The sequence below is a fragment of the Capra hircus genome, chromosome 3 (assembly GCF_001704415.2).
Source record: "Capra hircus breed San Clemente chromosome 3, ASM170441v1, whole genome shotgun sequence".
Classification (NCBI taxonomy): Eukaryota; Metazoa; Chordata; class Mammalia; order Artiodactyla; family Bovidae; genus Capra; species Capra hircus.
In genome coordinates, this window is record NC_030810.1 from 20,752,040 (window position 1) to 20,775,086 (window position 23,047).

At 37.5% G+C, this 23,047-nt stretch overlaps 1 protein-coding gene and 1 non-coding gene across 2 annotated transcripts in view; both read right to left on the reverse strand.

The window, feature by feature from the left end:
- PIK3R3 (phosphoinositide-3-kinase regulatory subunit 3) overlaps positions 1–23,047 on the reverse strand; it is a 103,891-nt gene that overhangs the window by 56,297 nt on the left and 24,547 nt on the right. The gene's annotated exons all lie outside the window — the stretch shown is intronic.
- TRNAC-ACA lies at positions 11,481–11,553 on the reverse strand. Its single transcript has one exon. It is a non-coding gene; the product is annotated as a tRNA-Cys (tRNA).

Consider the following 23,047-nt stretch of genomic DNA (forward strand, 5'->3'; position numbering starts at 1 on the left):
TGCCTCGTCCATCCCACCACTCTAGACCAAGACATCACAAACTGGCAATCCACAAGGCTGACTTTAGTGGTCAGAATTGTATTGTTTGACCACACAATTAGTATTTTCCCCCCAACTCTACTCCCAGAGTGTTTTGATTTCCCAACACTTAAAAATTAGGGAATTCCACATCAAAATCTAAGCCACAGTCAGTTCCCAGTCTTGTTTCTGCTGAATGTATAGAGCTTCTCCATCTTTGGCTGCAAAGAACATAATCAATCTGACTTCAGTACTGAATATCCGGTGATGCAAAGAAATAGAAGAAAACAACAGAATGGGATAGATTAGAGATCTCTTAAAGAAAATTAGAGATACCAGGGGAACATTTCATGCAAAGATGGGCTCAATAAAGGACAGAAATGGTATGGACCTAACAGAAGCAGAAGATATTAAGAAGAGGTGGCAAGAATACACAGAAGAACTGTACAAAAAAGATCTTCATGACCCAGATAATCACGATGGTGTGATCACCAGACTAGAGCCAGACATCCTGGAATGTGAAGTCAAGTGGGCCTTAAGAAGTATCACTATGAACAAAGCTAGTGAGGGTGATGGAATTCCAGTTGAGCTATTTCAAATCCTGAAAGATGATGCTGTGAAAGTGCTGCACTCAATATGCCAGCAAATTTGGAAAACTCGGCAGTGGCCACAGGACTGGGAAAGGTCAGTTTTCATTCCAATCCCAAAGAAAGGCAATGCCAAAGAATGTTCACACTACCACACAACTGCACTCATCTCACACGCTAGTAATGTTCAAAATTCTCCAAGGCAGGCTTCAACAATACATGAACCGTGACTTCCAGATGTTCAAGCTGGATTTAGAAAAGGCAGAGGAACCAGAGATCAAATTGCCAACATTCACTGGTTCATAGAAAAAGCAAGAGAATTCCAGAAAAACATCTACTTCTGCTTTATTGACTGTGCCATATCCTTTCACTGGATGGAGCACCACAAACTATGGAAAATTTTTCAAGAGATAGGAATACCAGACCACCTGACCTGCCTCCTGAGAAATCTGTATGCACGTCAAGAACCAACAGTTAGAACTGGACAGGGAACAACGAACTGGGAAAGGAGTACATCGAGGCTGTATATTGTCACCCTGTTTATTTAACTTCTATGCAGAGTACATCATGAGAAATGCTGGGCTGGATGAAGCACAAGCTGGAATCAAGATTGCCGGGAGAAATATCAATAACCTCAGATATGCAGATGACACCAACCTCATGGCAGAAAGTGAAGAACTAAATAGCCTCTTGATGAAGGTGAAAGAGGAGAGTGAAAAAGTTGGCTTAAAGTTCAACATTCAGAAAACTAAGATCATGGCATCTGGTCCCATCATTTCATGGCAAATAGATGAGGAAACAGTGGAAACAGTGACAGACTTTATTTTGGGGGCTCCAAAATCACTGCAAATGGTGACTGAAAGCCATGAAATTAGAAGACGCTTGCTCCTTGGAAGAAAAGTTATGACCAACCTAGATAGCATATTCAAAATCAGAGACATTACTTTGCCAAAAAAGGTCCGATTAGTCAAGGCTATAGTTTTTCCAGTGGTCATGTATGGATGTGAGAGTTGGACTATAAAGAAAGCTGAGCATCAAAGAATTGATGCTTTTGAGCTGTGGTGTTGGAGAAGACTCTTGACAGTCCCTTGGACTGCAAGGAGATCAAACCAGTCAATTCTAGAGGAAATCAGTCCTGAATATTCATGGGAAGGACTGAGGCTGAGGCTGAAGCTGAAGCTCCACTACACTGGCCACCTGATGCAAAGAACTGACTCATTAGAAAAGACCCTGATGCTGGGAAAGATTGAAAGCGAGAGAACAGCATGACAGAGAATTAGATGGCTGGATGGTATCACCAATTTGATGGACATGAATTCGAGCAAGCTCCGGGAGTTGGTGATGGACAGGGAAGCCTGGTGTGCTGTAGTCCATGGGTAGCAAAGAGTCGGACACGACTGAGCGACTGAACTGAACTGAAATGACACAAAATCTTAATTTCAGGCTTCTCTTTAAAAACTGAAGGTCTGGAAATCCTAAACCCATATTGCCACAAAGCAAAAACTACTCCCTAGGGTCTCCCAAGATACCTAAGGCCAAGTATCAGCTATCACTTTGATTTTGCTAGTGTAGCACATGTTTAAAATATATAGTCTGCTTCACTCATCGCTACCTGTATACAGTAAGTGTGCAACAGTATGTTCTCTACACTTCACAGGGGTAGTTTCATGTTGTAGACCTCCAAATCTTATCTCCAGCCACCCAATTTCTACCTGGTAAATCCTATATGTAATTCATTTTCAACACCTCTTCAAGGAAACTTCTCAAATGCCCTCTCTCTCTCCTGGCAAGACTCAGTGTCCCTCTATTCGATAACCTGCTTGCTTATTCTTATTATAGTACCGGTCAGTCTCTATTATCTTGCTCTTTTGTGATTCCCAGTAGACTACAAGCTCCTAGTAAGAAGCGTATACTAGTCATCATTGTAACCTCAATACCTAATATAGTTTCTAATAAATGTCAGAAGCTCGTATTTTGTTGAGTTAGTAATGAAATTTCCTGGTATACCGTACTTAGTTGCTCAGTCATGTTCAACTCTTTGTGACTCCATGGACTGAAGCCCGTCAGGCTCCTCTGTCCATGAGGATTCTCCAGGCAAGAATACTGGAGTGTGTTGCCCTGCCCTCCTCCAGGGGATCTTCCCAACCCAGGGATTGAACCCAGGACTCCCACATTGCAGGTGAATTCCTTACCATCTGAGCCACCAGGGAAGCCCTCCTGGTATACTAATTCACCCTAAATCTATCAAAGCAAACAAACACTACAAATCTTGCTGTGTGGAGCTTATTGAAAAATATTGGGACCAAGATGCCTCTCCAGTGGGGACATATGCTAATATTCACTGAGTGTTTACTTACTATTTGACAAGCATTGTTCTAAGTGCTTTATACATATTAGTTAATCTGACCCTCACAATAATCTTATAAAGGAGATACTATTATTATACACATGTTACAAATACAAAACTGAAGCACAAAAAGATATATAGCCCATGCCCAACTAATAAGGGTTGGAAGTGAAGTGAAAGTCACTCAGTCGTGTCTGACTCTTTGCAATCCCATGGGCTATATACAGTCCATGGAATTCTCCAGGCCAGAATACTGGAGTGGGTAGCTTTTTCCTTCTCCAGGGGATCTTCCCAACCTAAGGATCGAACCCAGGTCTCCCACAGTACAGGCGGATTCTGTACCAGCTGAGCCACCAGGGAAGCCCTAATAAGGGTTGGAGCTACATTTTAACCACTTCAAAGACAACCTCTTTCTTATACAGGAAGGAATAATCCTTTCTTAAGAAAATAATCTACAACATGTTTTGGGAGATGCTTTTGAATGAAACTGGTCATCCCTTTATAAGTCAACATCCTAAATAAATTAAAATAGAGAAATGTTTAAATGCAAATGCCAAAATCAAGTTTTGATACATGCCATGAGTCTTATTGGACAAAGAATAAAAACTTAACATGAAATTCCATATACACATATTGAACATAAATTTTTAGATTAACATAAGGACTTATAAAAAATTCAATATTATCCAACAAACTTTTTTCTGTGTAACAGAAAACGCTGCTTGAAAGCCTTATTAAATTGTGGCAACTGGTAACAAAGAACATTCAAATAAAGTGAACTGAGCATTCTAAGAAAATTAATTTCATGGTTAATGTATAATAAAGAACTGCTAGAATACAGAACAAAGCTACTGGCCTATGAGTCAAAGGACTTGGGTTCTAATCCTGGATTTGCCCCAATCAACTGTGACCAAAAAGGGCCTTGGAGTGAATGGCAGTTCGTTTGTTTCTGGTTGTTGACCCAGCCACCTGCCCTTCTTTATAACAGTACTGTACTTTTACCTGGTAGAATGACTCCTTCCCTGTACATGTCTTGGTAAATCAAGGTATCCTGTTATCCCCAAGGCTAAGGGATTCAGGGATGGACATGGAATTTGAATAAAACAAACTGAATCTCTTCTCACAGGATTTTGAAACCTGAGTAAAATGATGTAAAAGTTGGATGGGACTGGAGGTTCTAGCCAGAAATTAGGCAAGAAAAAGAAATAAGAGGCATCCAAATTGGAAACTAAAAAGCAAGAGAATAGGGTGGGAGGTGGGAGGGGGGTTCAGGATTGGGAACTCATGTACACCCCTGGCAGATTCATGTCAATGTATGGCAAAACTAATACAGTATTGTAAAGTAAAATAAAGTAAAAATAAAAATTTTTTTAAAAAAGGGAATGAAAAAAAAAAAAAAGGCAAGAGAATACCACGGTGGTCCAGTGGTTAAGATTCGGTACATTCACTTAGATGGCCTGGGTTCAATCCCTGATCAGGGAACTAAGATGCTACAAGTCAGGCAGCATGGAAAAAAAAAAAATGCAAAACTACCTCTGTTTGCAGATGACATACTCTAAATATAGAAAATATCAATCAAAAATAAAACAAAAAACTACTAGAGCTAATAAACAAACAACTCAATCTAAAAAATAGCCAAAGGACATGATAGATATTTTTCCAAAGAAGATACACAAAAGACCAATAAACACATGAAAAGATTATCATTGGTTATTAGGGAACTGCAAATCAAAACCACAATGAATTATTGCTTCATATTCATTAGGATGGCTATTATCAAAATAACAAAACAGCAAGTGATGGCAAAAATCTGAAGAAATTGGAACCCTGGTACACTGCTATGGGAATGTAAAAATGGTACAGATGCTGTGGCTCCTTAAAAAGTTAAACATATAAAATTACCAGATTATCCAGCAATTTCACTTCTAGGCATATACTCAAAAGAATTCAAAGCAAGGGCTCAGATACTTGTACACCAATGTTCATAGCAGCATTATTCGCAATAGCCGAAGACAGAAACAAGCTGACTCCATCAACAGAAGAACAGACCGACAGCACGTAGTATACAAATAAAGGGACTATTATTCAGCCTTAAAAAAGGACGTAATTCTGACGCAAGCGACAACATGAACAAATCCTGAACACATAACGTGAAGTGAAAGAAACCAGACAAAAAGAGATAAACACTGTTAACGCAGCTTAAATGATGCTCCCAGCAGAGGCAAATTAATAGAGACAAAACGTAGAGGACCTGTGGGATAGGGAGAATAGAGGAATTACTGTCTAAAAGGTACTGACTTTCTGTTAGGGATGATGACAAATTCTGGAAATGCACAGTGGTATTGGTTGCACAGCATCATGAATTTACTTAATGCCACTGAACTGCATACTTAAAATGGTTAAAATTATAAATCTTATATTTTGTATATATTAGAACAATTTTTTCACCTGCACAATCATAATCATTTCCTTTCGTTTTCCTACACAGGACCAAATAAATGGCTAAGATGATTCCCACTAAAATCGTCATGACATAGAAAGAGCACTCTTCTCCTGATGACAGTGCAACAGCTTTCAAAGTGTGTTCCACAAACCCCCAAGAGCCCCTGAGACTTTTTTCAAGGAACATAAAAATCAAAACTATTTTCATGTTAGTATTTCCTTTTTTACTTAGTTATGGTTCACTGAGAATGTATAAGTATACTGGATAAAAGATAAATAAAAGCAGTGGAATGAAACTGTACTATTTTATCATTTTAGTCACTCAATTCTTTATTGTCACACATCTGAGTCTTAAAAAAAAGTCAGTTGGACTCAAAAATGTCCAACATAAAGTAGTAAAATATTTTATTACATCGCTATATTTATTTTATTATTAAAATATATATACCTAAACTTTTATAAACCTTGACCTTAATATCTTTTTAATATTCTATGTGACAAAATGAAAAATACACATAAAGCAGTTCTGCACAACATTATATGACAGTTATGTTGAAGAAAACACTTAAGTGATTGACTTGAAAGCTATTTTCTCCACAGAATTCTATTTTTAACTTTAAAAATGGCTAACAAACTATAATTATTAAGATGGGTATTTGGCAGACATTTTTCTTAAAAATAAAGGCTCTCACTTTACAGAAAACTATGGATAGTATTTGCTGCCATTATAACAAAACTGAGCTTTCAAAAGAATATTACAACTTCTGAAAAACTTAAAAGCTTCCCAATACTTTAAAACTTTACTAGTGAGGTCAACAGTGGTATTAATATGTTTACTTAATATTGCAGAATTAAACGTGAAAACATGTTGGAAGACCTACCTAATTAAGTCAGCCAATATTCTCAAAAAGACCGCTACAGGCTGACTGTGTGTATTGTGTACGACCAGGCCATCCAGTCCCTGCTTCACTTTATTCACATGACTTATGATTCCGTGTTAATCATAGAATCTAATCAATCACCTGCTCCACACCAGCTAGTGATCTTCTCAATCTTTAAAGCAAAATTATCTCCACTGTGATAGCTTATCAAAGGCCTATCCCCCTCTGTTGGTTTCCCTGGTAACCAATGAGCCAACATGATGTGAATCACCCACCTCCCCTTCCTCCAGTAGCCATCTGCTGTCTATGTAAGATTCACCCACCTATGAAACTATTGATATCTCTGTTGCTGACTCCGAGCTCTTTCTTTAGTCTTTAAGTGGGGCAAGAACAGGCAGGGCTTACAGGCCTGCAGGGTACAGCCTAACATATGCCCACAAATTTCATATGTTAAACCCTAATTCCCAATATGATGTTTTTTGGAGGTGGGGGTCTCTGCGAGGTGATTAGGTCATGAGGATGTAGCCTTCATTAATGGGATCAGGATCCTTATAAAAGAAGACCCCAGAGACCTCCCTTAGCAGTCTAGACCCCCCTTCTACCACATAAGGACTCAGAGAGCATAGCCACCTATGAATTGAAACTGAGTTCTCACCAGATGCCAAATCTGATGGCACCTTGATTATAGATTTCTCAGCCTCCAGAACTGTGGACAATAAATTTCTGCTGTTGATAAGCTACCTTGTCTAAAATATTCTTGTTAATGTAACCCAAATGGACTACAACAATTTATGATGTTTTAAAATCATGCATGGCTAAGAATTCCACTAAAGTACAAGACAGACCAATGGACTATAATATAATAAGAGTTTGAAAAGTTGTTTGGTAAGTTTTTATTTTTCAGCTGCGCTGTGCAGCATGCGGGATCTTATTCCCAGACCAGGGATCAAACCCACTCCCCCTGCACTGGAAGCGCAGTCTTAACCACTGAACCACCCGGAAATTCCCTTTAAGATTTTAGTTATTTGGCTGTGGTAGGCCTTTGTTGCTGCGCATGGGTTTTCTCTGTGGTGAGCAAGGACAGCTCTTCATCACAGTGCACGGGCTTCTCATTGTGGTGGCTTCTCTTACTGCAGATCATGGGCTCTAGCCACAAAGGCTTCAGTAGTTGCAGCACATGGGCTTAGCTGCTCCATGGCATGAGGGCCTTCCTGGACCAGGGATGGCATTAGTGTCCCTTGCACTGCAAGGTGAATTCTTAACGACTGGACCACAAAGGAAGCCGGATATGGTTTTTGATTCCACATTTCAACCAACCTTTAAGAAACTATTAAAGTTTTGCTGTAATGTCAAGGAAGAGCTTAAACACTAATATTAATTATGTTAAAATATTCCTCCCTTTTGCAACTACGTATCTGTTAAGACTAGATTTTTCTTCATAAACTTCAACCAAGACAACATATCACAACATATGAAAGAAGTAGATATAAGAATCCATCTGCCCTTTATTAACCAGAGAGTAAAGAGATTTGAAAAAAAAGAAAACCAATGCCATTCTTCTAACTAAATTTGATTTAGAAATTAAATTATTTTTCATTTGAAATATTTCATTTATGTTAATGTAATAGTTTTGTTACTGTTATTTTTAAATGAATAAAGTAATCATTTTCAAATTTTCCCAGTTTTAGTTTCTAATACAGTAACAATAGATATAACTTTCATAAACAAAAATTCTTTAGGGTCTTCAAAAATGTTTAAGAGTGTAAAGGCCCCAAACCAAAAAGCTTAAGAACTGCTAATTTAATCAGGCCTGTGTTGAAAAAGGGATTTTTTTTTTCTTATCACCACTTTTTGTTCATGTACAAAAGGTTTATATATAACTGAATTGTTAAACCAAAAAAAAAAAGAGAGAGCGAGGATAAAGAGGAGGCTCAGATTCTGATCTGACACCCTATTCAGAAGGCCAGATGTGTTATAGAACAGAACATGCCATGCTCCCAATGCAGGGGCCCTGGGTTCAATCCCTGGTCAGGGAACTGGAGCCTACATGTTACAACTAAGAGTTCACATGCCACAACTAAAGATCCTGCATGCTGCAACTAAGACCCAGTACAGCCAAATAAACAAACATTTTCTAAATGGATTAAACAATCACACATAAGAGCTGAAACCATAAAATTCCCAGAAGAAAACAGAAGGTAAGGTCCTTGACATAAACCTTGGCAATGGTTTTTTGGATTTGACACCAAAGCAAAGGCAACAAAAGCAAAAATCAACAACTGGGACTACATAAAACTAAAAAGCTTCTGTACAGCAAAGAAACCCATCAACAAAATGAAAAAGCAACCAACTGAATGGGAGAAAATATTTGCAAATCATATATCTGATAAGAGTTTAATATCTAAAATATATTTAAAAGTTATGCAACTCAATAGCAAAAAATCTGATAAAAAATGGGCAGAGGATCTGCACAGCCACTTTTTCAAAAAGACATACAGATGGCTGTTACATGAAAAGGTGCTCAACATCACTAATTATCAAGGAAATCCAAATGAAACAATAGATATCATGTCACACCTGTTAAAATGGCCATTATGAAAAAGACAAAGCAGCTTCCCTGGTACCTTAGTGGTAAAGAATCCACCTGCCAATGCATTAGACATGGGTTTGATCCCTGATCTGGGAAGATCCCACATATGCTACAGAGCAACTAAGCGCATGAGCCACACCACTGAGCCTGTGCTATAGAGCCAGGAGCCACAGCTACGGAGGCCCAAATGCCCCAGAACCTATGCTCAAGAGAGGCAACTACAGTAAGAAGCCCACACACCGCAACTAGAGAAGAAGCCCATGCAGCAACAAAGACCCAGAACAGCCAAAAATAAACAAAAGGACAAGAAATAACAAGTGCTGGCAAGGATGTGGAGAAAAGAAAGCCCTCATGAACTGTCAGTATGGAATGTAAACTGGTATAGCAACTATAGAAAAGAGTATGAAGATTCCTTAAAAAATGAAAAATGGAATTGATGTACAAACCAGCATCTCTACTTCTGGGTATTTATCCAAAAACAAAGAGAATATTCATTCAACAAGACAGAAGGAGCCCCATGTACATTGCAGCATTATTTACAATAGCCAAGATACAGAAACAATCTAAATGTCCACAGATGGATGCACAGATAAAGAAAACATATACAATGGAGGGAATTTCCTGGAGGTCCCGTGGTTAGGACTCAGTGCTTTCAGGCTTTCACTGCTGTGGCCTGGGTTCAATCCCTGGTCAGGGATCTTAATCCCACAAGCCACATGGCACAGCCATACATACATACATACATATATATATATATATATATATATAGCACACACACACACATATATAATGGAATATTATTCAGTCATAAAAAGAAAATAACCATGCGATTTGTGGCAACATGGATGGACCTTGAAAGCATTATGCTAGTGAAATAAGACAGACAGACAAACACTCTATGATCTCACTTGTATGTAGAATCTGAAATAAAAAGAAAAAACATAACTCCTAGATAGAACAGATTGGTGACTGCCAGAGGCAAGGAATGAGAGACAAGCGAAATGGGTGAGGGCAGTGAAAAGAGACAAACTTCCAGGTATGAAACAAATAAGTCCTGGAAATGTAATGTACAGCCTGATGACCACAGTCAATAATTCTACATAGTATATTCGAAAGTTACTAAGAGAAAAAGTCTTAAAAGTTATCATCATGAGAAAAAAATCTGTAACTATACATGGTGATAGATGTTAACTAGACTTGCTGTGATCACTTCACAATATATACATATATCAAATCATTATACTGCATACCTGAAACATAATGTTATATATCAATTATAGTCCAATTTAAAAGAAAAAATATGGCATAGAAGCTCTTAGGCCTAACTGCTTCTTTGGGTTTTCACTTCTTTTTTCTGTGACACTCCTGTGCACGAGGGGTAAAACTTTTCCTTTCTTAATCTGGCAATTGTGAATTTAATTTGAAATCCCCAGTAACTGAACATATAAAGGTAGAGAAAAAGGTTTTTTTCTTACCTAGAGGTGACACAGTGGACACCAAAACCATTTTTTAGGCATTAACAGGATGTTTAAGTTACCACCAAACCAGACCTAAGTAACATATGCAGAACCAAAAGGCAAACATAAAAGCAGTCATCTCTGTATTTGGAAAAAAGTCCCTAGGATCTCTAGCTTAGTCAACTGTTACTGGCAGTTTAGTATAACTAGAGATGGCAAACTAGTAGATCAGAAACTTTTAACTTAATAATGACAAGAAACAAACTACTACTAATTCATGTTTCCTCTTTACATTTAACTAATTTAAGTTAATATTTAGATACTGATTCTGATCAATCACCTAAAAGTCAAAAAGGAGCTTGCAATGCTTTCTTTAAATCTTTCTGTATCAACCTCTTACATTTGTTTTTTAATTCTACCTTCTACAAATATCCTTGACCTAAAAATTCTGTTTAAGAAAAATGTTTCATTTATATAAACCTTGGCCATATGTTATTGAGAGTACTGTGTAAATAAAACCAAGTAAATAAAGAAATTATCTTGTGAAGTACTGTCAAAGGCTTCCCTTGTAGCTCAGTTGGGAAAGAATCTGCCTGCAACGCAGGAGACCCGGGTTCAATTCCTGGGTCGGGAAGATCCACTGGAGAAGGAAATGGCAACCCACTTCAGTATTCTTGCCTGGAAAATCTCATGGACAGAGGAGCCCGGCAGGCTACAGTCCATAGGGTCACAAAAGTTGGACACGACTCAGCGACTAAACCACCACCTCCATTGTCAAAGGCAAACGATGTTATCAAGTACACATAACAGATCTGAAATATTTCATCAGATGATAAATTCTGACTACCTGAATAAAGTCTTAACCATGGTACTTTAGATGGCCATTTTATTAAAAAATTACTCTGAATTTCTGGAAACATGAAAACAGCAGTTACTAACCACTGCTAAGGAACCAGGGAACAAGAGAAAAATTCCCAGTACATGTGTTTGTGAATAATCTGAAATTACACAAGGTTTTAAATACAAAAGTGAGTGAAGTTGCTCAGTCGTGTCCGACTCTTTGCAACCCCATGGACTGTAGCCTACCAGGTTCCTCTGTCCATGGGATCTTCCAGGCAAGAATACTGGAGTGGGTTGCCATTTCCTTCTCCAGGGGATCTTCCTGACCCAGGAATCGAACCTGGGTCTCCTGCATTGTAGGCAGACACTTTACCATCTGAGCCACCAGGGAGGGTAGAAGAAATACAAAAGTAACAAAACTAAATAATTGTATTAAAATTCAGTTCCTAGGGACTTCCCTGGTGGTCCAGTGTTTAAGAATCCGCCTTCCAATGCAGGGGATATGGGTTCAATCCCTGGTCGGGGAACTAAGATCCCACATGCCAAGGGGCAACTAAGCCCACGCACCACAAATGACAACTACCGTGAAGCCCTTGCACCACAACAAAGATCCTGTGTGCCGCAACTAAGACCCAATGAAATCAAACATATATAAATAAATATAAATAAATAATGAATAGAATACAGTTCCTAAAACTTATGAACCTGTTTCATTTTAGAGAACTTTTTAAAAAGAACTAGAACTACTGTGGATGCTGATATAATGTTAGATATAGAAAAACGCTTAGAAAAGAATAACTGGTGGATCGGACTATCCAGAGGAAAAAACCGACTAAACAGAAGGAAGAAAAACAATTTTACTTAAATCTTCAGCTTTTTGAAAATCTAAAAATAAAATTATGAAAACAGGAGATTAAAAAAAAACAAAAACGTTTCATCTTTCTAAAAGAAAAACAACTGACATCTTTAACCAACTTCTTTTTCAACGATAATGGTTAAATACAACCCCCCGCCCCCAGCTGCCACACTCCAATCCAGACTTCACAGGCTATTTGGCATACAACACTGAATTACAGCACAATTTTGTTCATGCATGAACAAATGCTATTTTTCTCCACTGAAATTTTCTCTCTGTAGCATGCTCATTAGTAACACTGACCCTTTCCTACGTCCCAAAAACCAACCTGCTTTGTGAGATAAATTCCAATCCCAAATCAGATATTGCTGGCAAAACTAATCTCTGAATGAAAACAGTACATAAGCCAATCACAACACAGAATTTCATTCATACATTATTGACATTGAGACAGAAAACTGCAATTTCCAGCAAGTACTTCTAGTTCAGCTTCTTGGCTCAGTAAAATTGAAGTTATGATTTTATCTTTAGAAACATATATGTTATTTTCTTAAAATTATATTGCTTATTTTTTTCTTTGAAAATGTATTTTTCTGAAAGACTGTCTCATAAGCAAAAAAAACTTTTTTTTAAGTTAATAGAAGTAACATTTAATTAATAATTTAAAGTTAAAATATCTAGGTTGTGGAGAAGGAAATGGCAATCCACTCCAGTATTCTTGCCTGGAAAATCCCATGGACGCAAAGCAGCCTGGTGGGCTACAGTCCATGGGGTCGCAGAGTCAGACTTTGTGACTAAACAGCAGCAGCAGAGACTCTTCTGCCTAGAAGAGCTTTCTGTACTACTTGTTTTGTCCAGAGTTCCAGGTTAGAATTGGGAAAAACAGCAGAACCATGGGTGTTGGGAGTCTTCAGACTGGAAAGATTTTGCAGATATTCAGATTATCTCCTTTGGACAGGAAATCCTTTCAGTATTTTCTGTGTGTTGTAAACATAGGCATTTCATACTTTCAAAATTGTTAGTCTGAGTGCTTTCACTATCGCAAGACTCCTTAAAATTGAATGCGGGATTGATCTTCATGTTCTTCTTTTACTCTCATTAGCACCTCAGATAAAATGCTAAATAAACCTCAGACTTTTTTAATATTAAAAAAAAAATTTAAGTTGAAATAGTAAGGTGATTTCTGTTCCCTTTGTTCCTTTCCCCAACCTAGAGACAAGAGTTCCTTCAGATTTCAATTTATTTTGACACTGACTTTATTTTTTGTCCACTCACATGATATAATTTAGGTAAACAGCAATTCCTTCAGTTAAAATTAACTGCTTTGAAGATTCCAATAATATCTTCCTGACAGCAATGAATTCATTATATTTCTAAGGACTTCTCCATTGGAAAATATGATGCTTACAACATGATAAGTTTTAGACATAGTCCATTCAACTAAACAGAATACTATTTCTTAGTATTGCTCACAAACACATAGAAAGCTACAGGTCTAAAATAAAATCTCCAAGCTTGGCCATAATCTAGTAATGTAACCTTGAACAATCCTCTTAAACTCTCTCGTCTTACCTATAAAATTTTTTATTACATCTAAATAGTTCCTCCTGTCCTTGTACTTGACTGTCCAAGAAAGATAGTATCTTAGGTAGATTTCATTTAAAGTTTGCTGTGTACCATGAATCATACTCCCAATTGATACACTAAATGCAATTATGAAGACTATAAAGTATTTTTAGGTGTTTATTCCAAAAAAAAAAAAAAACAGAACCAAAAAATAGCACTAAAATTTTTGAAGTAACAACAGAACTGAAGAAAACTAGGATTGGACATTAGGGGGAAAGAGGAATTAGCAAAACAGAGGAGGGAACTCCTTCCAACTCATTGCATCTGACACCAAGACCAGAAAAAGACAACAAAAGAGAAGAAAACTATGGACCCAATATCCCAATATGAACAACAATACAAAAACCCTCAACTAAATACTAGCAAACCAACTCCAACAAAACATAAAAAGGATCATACACCATGACTAGGTGAGATTTGGTCCAGGAATGCAAGGTGTTCAACAAACAGAAATCAATGACATCATACCTTATTAACAAAATAAAAGAATAAAGGTTTAGTCATCACAATGCATGCAGAAAAAGCACTTGACAAAAATCAAACAATCTTTCAACATAAAAACACTCAACAAACTAGGAGCAGAAGGGATTTTCTTCAACCTGATAATGCAGCGGTCCCCAACATTTTTGGCACCAGGGACCAGTTTCATGGAAGACAATTTTTCTATGGAAGGGAGGGAGGGCAGGGAAATATGTTTTAAGCAGTAATACAAGCAGCGGGGAATTATGGGGAGCTGCTGGTGGGCTGCTGTCTATGGGGTCGCACAGAGTCGGACACGACTGAAGCGACTTAGCAGCAGCAGCAGCAGCAAAGCTTGGCTTGCTCGTTTGTTGCTCACTTCCTGCTGTGTGGCCTAGTTCCTAACAGGAACTTTAAAAAAAGGGTAAGCCTCCTATAATCATAACCCAAAAGAAACCACTATTAATTTAGTTAGTAAAGAAAAAGTCAATTGAATTTCTATACACTAGCAATTAACAATCAAAACTGAAATTAAGAAAACAATTCTCTGGTGGCTCAGTGGTGACCAGTCTGCCTACCAATGCAGTTGACATGGGTTCAATCCCTGATCTGGGAAGCTCCCACATACTGCGGAGCAACTAGGCCTGTGTGCTACAACAACTGAGCCTGTATTCTACAGTCAGGGAGCCATACCACTGAGCCCGCATGCCACAGCAACTAATGCCCACATGCCCCGGAGCCCGTGCTCCACAATAAGAGAAGCCACTGCAATGAGAAGCCTGTGCACTGCAACTAGAGAACAGTCCCCACTCACCGCAACTAGAGACTAGACCCTGCTTACTGCAACTAGAAAAAAGTCTGTAGCAATGAAGACCCAGCACAGTCAAAAGTCAATAAATAAATAAAAAATTTAGAAAACAATTCTACCTAGAATAGCCCCCACAGGGAATAAAATATTGAACAGACATTTCAGCAAAGAAGATATACAAATGTCCAATATGCACATGAAAAATGCTCAACTTCACTAGTCATCAAGGAAATGTAAATCAAAACTACAATGAGATACTACTTCACATCTGCTAGAATGTCTACAATAAAAATGACAGATAACAGTGTTGATGAGGATGCAGAAGAAATGGAACCGTCATACGTTGCTGGCAAGGATGTAAGATCATGCAGCAGCCACTGTGGAAAACAGTTTGGCAGTTCCTCAAAAACTTAAACATAAAGTTACCATATGACTCAGCAACTCTGCTCCAAGGTATTTACCCAAGAAAACCGGAAATTAAAAATTCTGCACATGAATGTTCATAGCAGCATTCTTCATTAGAGCTGAAAAGCAGAAACAACCCGAATATCTATCAACTGATGAAGGAAAACCAAATGTGTGTTCAGTCACTCAGTCATGTCTGACTCTTTACAATCCCATGAACTGGAGCCCACCAGGATTCTCTGTCCATGGAATTTTCCAGGCAAGAATACTGGAGTAGGTTGCCACTTCCTTATCCAGGATCTTTCCTACCCAGTGATCGAACCTGTATCTCTTGTGACTCCTGTATTGGCAGGCGGATTCTTTACCACTTAAACAAATATGGTAGATACATAAAGTGGAATATTACTCAGCCATAAGAAGAAATGAAGTACTGATATATGCTACAAATAGATGAACCTTGAAAACATTTTGCTATCTGAAGAATTCAAACACAAATGGCTATATACTGTATCATTCCATTTATATGAAATGTCCAGAACAGGCAAATCCATAGAGACAGGAGTAGGTCAGTGGTTGCTATGGGCTTGGGTAAGCAGAATAGGGAGTGACTGCTAAGGCTACAAGGTTTACAACATTTTGGAGGGTGCTCTGTGCTACATGCAGCATGTGGCATCTTAGTTCCCACGTCCCCTGCAGTAGAAACGCAGATTCTTAACTACTGGACCACCAAGGAAATGCCTACATTTTTGAGTGTTCTGGAATTAGTTGGCTGCATAACTTTATGAATATACTAAAAGCGGCTGAATTGTATATTTTAAAATGATGACTATAACAGCATGTGAATTATATCTCAATAATAGAAAAGAAGGCAAACAAAGTTACTTTTAAAATTCCAATTTAAAACAGACTTATATCAGCCCTTTTTAATAGACCTTCTGTAACCTCATAACAAAGAAAATATAAAAATACACACACATAAAGACCAATCACAGAAAGAGTGATGTGTTTCAATTCAAGCCTTACCTTCAACCCAGTACTACAATTGCATGTATGACAGAAAAACTACCTGGTCTTGATCCTTTTCAGTTATACTTAGTTGTATGTCTGGCTGTTGCTTTTCAGATTCCTTGCCAAACTTTTCTTCCTCTGCCACTGCTTTTTAAATCCCCCAAATTCCCTTATTATTTTTCCCCAGGGGCTCTATCTCCTAAAATATTTTGTCTCTTTGTAACTTTCAGAAGGAAGAATCATTCCACAGCCTGAATCATTCTGTACATGTCTTTAAGATTCATTTATATTAATACATGTGTTGTTGTTGTTCGGGTGCTCAATTGTGTCTGACTCTTTACAACCCCATGGACTGCAGCATACCAGGCTTCCCTGTCCTTCACCATCTCCTGGAGCTTGTTCAAACTCACGTCCATTGAGTCAGTGATGCCATCCAATCATCTTGTCTTCTGCTATCCCCTTCTCCTCTTGCCTTCAGTCTTTCTCAGCAACATGGTCTTTTCTAATGAGTCAGCTCTTTGCATCAGGTTTTCGCTGAAGTATTGGAACTTCAGCTTCAGCATCATTCCTTCCAATGAATACTCAGGACTGACTGCCTTTAGGATGGACTGTTGGATCTCCTTGCAGTCCAAGGGACTCTCAAGAGTCTTCTCCAACACCACAGTTCAAAAGCATCAATTCTTCAGCGCTCAACTGGTCCAACTCTCACATCCATACCTAACTACTGGAAAAACTACAGCTTTGACTACATGGACCTTTGTTGGCAAAGTAATGTCTCTGCTTTTTAATATGGTGTCTAGGTTGGCCATAACTTTTCTTCCAAGGAGCAAACATCTTTTAATTTCATGACTACAGTCACCATCTGCAGTGATTTTGGAGCCCAAGAAAATAAAGTCTGTCACTGTTTCCATTGTTTCCCCATCTACTTGCCAGGAAGTGATGGGACTGGATGCCATGATCTTGGTTTTTCGAATGCTGAGTTTTAAGCCAACTCTTTTACTCTCCTCTTTCACTTTCATCAAGAGGCTCTTTAATTCCTCTTCGCTTTCTGCCAGAAGGGCGGTGTCATCTGCAACTCTGAGGTTATTGGTATTTCTCCCAGCAAACTTGATTCTAGTTTGTAATTCATCCAGCCTGGAACTTTGCATAATGTATTCGGCATATAAGTTAAATAAGCCAGGCAACAATATACAATCTTAACGTACTCCCTTCCCAATTTGGAACCAGTCCAATTGTTCCATGTCTGGTTCTAGCAGCTGTTTCTTGACCTGCATACAGGTTTCTCAGGAGGCAGTAAGGTGGTCTGGTATACCCATCTCTTTAAGAATTTTTTCCACAGTTTGTTGTGATCCACATAGTTAAAGGCTTTAGCATAGTCAATGAAGCAGATGTTTTTCTGGAATTCTCTTGCTTTTTCTATGATCCAATGGATGTTGCCAATTACATGTAGCTGTGGTTATTTTCGCTGTTCCCTACTACTATATAAATATTCTACAATTCCTTCACTCTATTACTGATGCCTTTTGAACAGTTGGCAGTTTTTTGCTTTAATAAATAATATTGCTACGAATTTTCTCATATTGTTACACATACAAACTCTTGCCCACCTTCTCAAGTTTCCCTAGGGCATACACTATGTCAGATACTTCTAAACTATCTTCTAAAGTGGAGTTTCAAGTGATACTCCACTCCCCACAGCAGTACATGAGAGTTTCCATTATTCCACCTCCTTACCAAAATGACAAGTATAATGTATTATTTGAGGTTTTAATTTGCATTTTCATGACTAAGATTAAAGACTTCTTCATGTTTATACTTCATTTGCATTTCTTCTTCTATGAATTTCCAGCCCACTATCATTACTGGTTTATAAAATATTCTTTGTGTATCTGTATATCAATTCTTTAAAATATATATATTTATTTATTTTTGGCTGCGCCAGGTCTTAACTCTGGCAAGAGGGCTCAGTAGTTGCCCCAAGGCATTTGGGATCTTAGTTCCCCCACAGGGATTGAATCTGCATTCCCTGCATTGCAAGGCAGATTCTTAACCACTGGACCACCACGGAAGTCCCTATTCGTTTTAGTTAAGTATTTTACAAACATTTTCTCCTAGATGATAGGGTATATTTCATTTCATGTTTTAACAACTGTACATTTTTTTATTTTGATAATAGATATATTTGTATTTTTCTCTATCATTCAAATTACAAATTATTTCTAAAAGTTTCATATTTACATCTTTAATTACTACAGAGCAACTAACACTTTCACTTTCTTACTTGTATATATGCTGTGAATAGAAATTCCATTATTTTCATATAGATCTCATTATTTCATTACCATTTAGACTGTTTAGTCAGTCTATTATTTCCTCACTCATCTGCAAAAATCTCACTGTCATATATTAAATTTCCTTACATGAACAGGTTCTGTTTCTGGCCTCTATTCTGCTCCATTGTGGTCTATTCTGTGCCAATATTACAGTGTTCAAATAGCACGGTTTTTCAAGTCACACTATCTAAAAAATTCTCCTAATTTTTATTGGCAGTTTGCTCTCCTATGTAAATTTTGGACAGAGGTTGTCAAGTTAAATGAAATATCCTATTATTAAATAGAATTGTACTGAACTTATAAATTAATTTGGAAAGAACTAATGTTTTTTATGATACTGAGTCTTCCTGTTCATTAATATGGTATCCCAATTTATTTAGATCTTCTCTAATGTCTTTCAATGAAATTTTATAATCTTCTCCATAAAAGGGCATGAACATCTTGTACTGATTTTGTTCCTAGGTATTTTTTAAATTGCTGTTGCTGCTATAGTAAATTATATCTTTTTAAAATTATATTTGTTGTGAAAACAAGTGTCCATCAACAGATTGATAGATATACAAAAAGTAATATATACATATAAAAGAACAGTATTCAGCCACAAAAAGGAATGCAGTTCTGATACATACTACAAAATGGATAAATCTTGGAAACATCAGGCCAAATGAAATAAACCAGACATAAAAGGACAAAAAATTATGATTCCATTTATACAAAATATCCAGAACATTCAAATGCATAATTATTTTTCTAGACTCTAGAAGAATTTATCTAAAGTTATAATTATCCATGAACGTTTGATAGAACTAACTTGTAAAGTCTGAACTCATAAGTCTGATAAGGGTGGCTACTATTAAAAACAAACAAAACAGAAAACACAAGTGTTGGTGAGGATCTAGAGAAGCTGGAACCCTTCTGTTGGTGCACTGTTGGTAGGACTGTAAAATGGTCCAACGACTAGGGAAAACAGTATGGAGGTACCTCAAAAAATTAAAAATAGAAATACCATTTGAGGGACTTCTCTGGAGATACAGTGGTTAAGACTCTGCACATCCACTGCCAGGGTCACAGGTCAATCCCTGGTCAGGGAACCAAGATCCCACATGATGTGCAGTATAGCACCCGAAAATTAAAAAATTAAAAGGAAAAAATAAATGAGTAAAAAAGAATTTAAAAAGAAATACCATTTGATCCAACAATTCCAATCTGATATATTCAAAAGAATTGAAAGCGAGATCTCAAAAGAGATACTGGATATCTACCTTCACAACAGCACTATTCACAATTGCCACCAGTGAAAAGAACCCTAATGTCCCCTGAGAGATGAATGGATGAAGAAAATGTGGCATATACATACAATGAAATATCAGCCTTAAAAAGGAAGGAAAACATGTCACAGTCTACAAAACAGATGAATCTTAAGGACATTATAGGAAGTGAATAAGCACTCATAAATAGACAAACACTGTATGATTCTTCTTATATGAGGTATCTAAAGTAGTCAAATTCATAGTAGCACGAAGTAGAACCATGGTTACCAGGTGCCAAGGTGAGGCAGAAAAGGGAGTTGTTTAATGTTGTTGTTCAGATCTGCAAGATGAAAAAGTGCTGGAGATATGTTCTATAATAATGTGAATATCCTTAACTCTACTGAATTTACACACTTAAAAATGGTTAAGCTGGTAAATTTCTAAAGTTTTTTTTTAAATTATGATTTTAAAAAATATATGGACCTGGAATTGTTTTTAGTAGGGTATATTCCTTTAATCACTAATTCAATTTCTTTTATGGTTAAAAGACTATAAAGATTTTTTAATTTCTTCTCAAATCAGTAAGTTTTTCATAGTTGTTTTCAAAATGTGCTTTCCCTATGGAAGCTACCTTTACACAGCTCATTAAATTGTTTTATCTTTACTTCTTTGCAGTTACTAGTCCTATATTACAAAGCATCAAGTACTCATTTGAAGCCACAATCTATTACATACTAACTTCATCTGAAAATGAGACAAACTGCAATGGTGACTACTTTGCAGAAATTTACAGACAGCAATTATAGGCATCTCCAAGTATTCAGTTCAGTTCAGTCGCTCAGTCATGTTTGACTCTTTGCGACCCCATGAATCGCAGCATGCCAGGCCTCCCTGTCCATCACCAACTCCCAGAGCTCACTCAGACTCACGTCCATCAAGTCAGTGATACGGGGATCAGCCCTGGGATTTCTTTGGAAGGAATGATGCTAAAGCTGAAACTCCAGTACTTTGGCCACCTCATGCGAAGAGTTCACATCTCCAAGTATAAAACCTGATAAATAATAAATCCACACAGAGCAACTCCTACTATGAGTAATGTGAGATCATACTTACTAAATCCTTTCTGATGTGTTCTTGAAGATTCCTTAATGTAAAATATTCTATATTCAAATGTTTCTTCCACTAAAACAATAAAAGGAAAGTGTCAAGACTGAAGGAAAGGAAATTTAAACCTACTTCAAGGTTTACGGAATTTTAAACCTTAAAAAGTCCTTATTTTTCACCATTTCAATTCAGCATGAAAAAAACTAATTTTCGGTGGCCTTTTCATTGTTGTTTTAAGTAAACTGTTTTCTACTAACCAAGGTAAAAATAATACCCAGATAAAAATTATTGTGTAAGGAGAAAAATAACCTAAGATTAATATGTAGATAAATAGGCTGATTTATATTTATATTTGAAACCTGTCCTAGAAGACCTACTAAGGAGTTCATGAGTCAACTAGCAAAGCTGACTGGAAGCAAATTTCTTCCATTCCTTCTAAAGCAGTCTTGAACACAATACACTTAAGATCTGGAAATTATGTTGAGTCCTTATGACATCTATAGATAGCCTTGGTCTTTTCACTAAAAATAAGCACAAATAATTTTTTTTTAATCTGAGCAAAAGGCCCCCAGAAACACGACATGCCGCCGCTGCTGCTGCTGCTGCTGCTGCTGCTGCTAAGTCGCTTCAGTTGTGTCCGACACTATGCGACCCCACAGACGGCAGCCCATCAGGCTCCCCAGTCCCTGAGATTCTCCAGGCAAGAACACTGGAGTGGGTTGCCATTTCCTTCTCCAATGCATGAAAGTGAAAAGTGAAAGTGAAGTCACTCAGTCGTGTCCGACTCTTAGCAACCCCATGGACTGCAGCCTACCAGGTTCCTCTGTCCATGGGATTTTCCAGGCGAGAGTACTGGAGTGGGTTGCCATTGCCTTCTCCCAAAACATGGTATACTAGACTATTATAGAGAACCTTTTCTTAACGTGGAAAATGTAAATCAAAGAAACTCCCCCAGCTTCCCAAAAAAAGACTATCCTACCTATCCTTCATGGGCTTCCCAGGTGGCTCAGTGGTAAAGAATCTGCCTGCCAATGTAGGAGGCATGGGTTCAGTCCCTGGGTTGGGAAGATCCCCTGGAGAAGGAAATGGCAACTCACTCCAAGAATACTTGCCTGGGAAACCCCATGAACAGAGGAATCTGGTGGGCTACACAGCCCATGGGATCACAAAAGAGTCGGCACAGTTTAGCAACTAAAACAACAACAACCTATCCTTCACAGTCTAAGTTCAAAGATCATCTCCAAAGTCCTTCATCCACCCACGATCTCCCTCTTCTCTTGAACTTCTAAAAGCACTTGTTGGGATCATATTTTGATAGTCATCTATTGCTTATATTATTACTCTCCTGAGTCTGTTTTCTTAACTGAGAAATGAAAATTCAAGCAGTATGTGAGGAAAATATTAAATAAGACTATTTAAATAAAATAATGCCTGACACAGCAACTACTCAATAAGTACTATAATAGTTATTACTCTGCCATTCACCAAATTTATAACTCTGAACAATCACCTTTGCTAAATCTCATTTTCTTCACCTGTAAAGCAGAGATAATAATCCCTGTCAAATGATTGTCTATGTGTTAACAGGGGCAACCAAGACTCTTGGCTTTGAGAAGTTTGTTCATCATTATGCCCAAGACAACCCCTAAAGTACTACAGTTGATCATTACCAAATCTTTGTACAACCTATAGCACTTTTATTACTTTAATACTATAAAATAAGCACTTTATAAACATAAATTTTAATAACTGTCAGTTTTTATATGAATGTGTCATAATTCACTTATGTCCTCAGTGTTGAGCATCAACCACTTTCTTACCAATATCTCTACCCAGCTCCTTGCTGTTTGTTTCTTCTATCACACCAGCTCAGTACATCTCTTCAACCATGGAAAGTCATCCAACCATCTGCTTCCTCTGTTCCCATACCACAACTGCTGAGTGCTGCTAAAGAAAATTACAACGAGCTGGGAATCTGTGCCACTGCAAATCTGTAAGTCTCTAACCTTCACTGACATTAACTATCTTATTAGTAA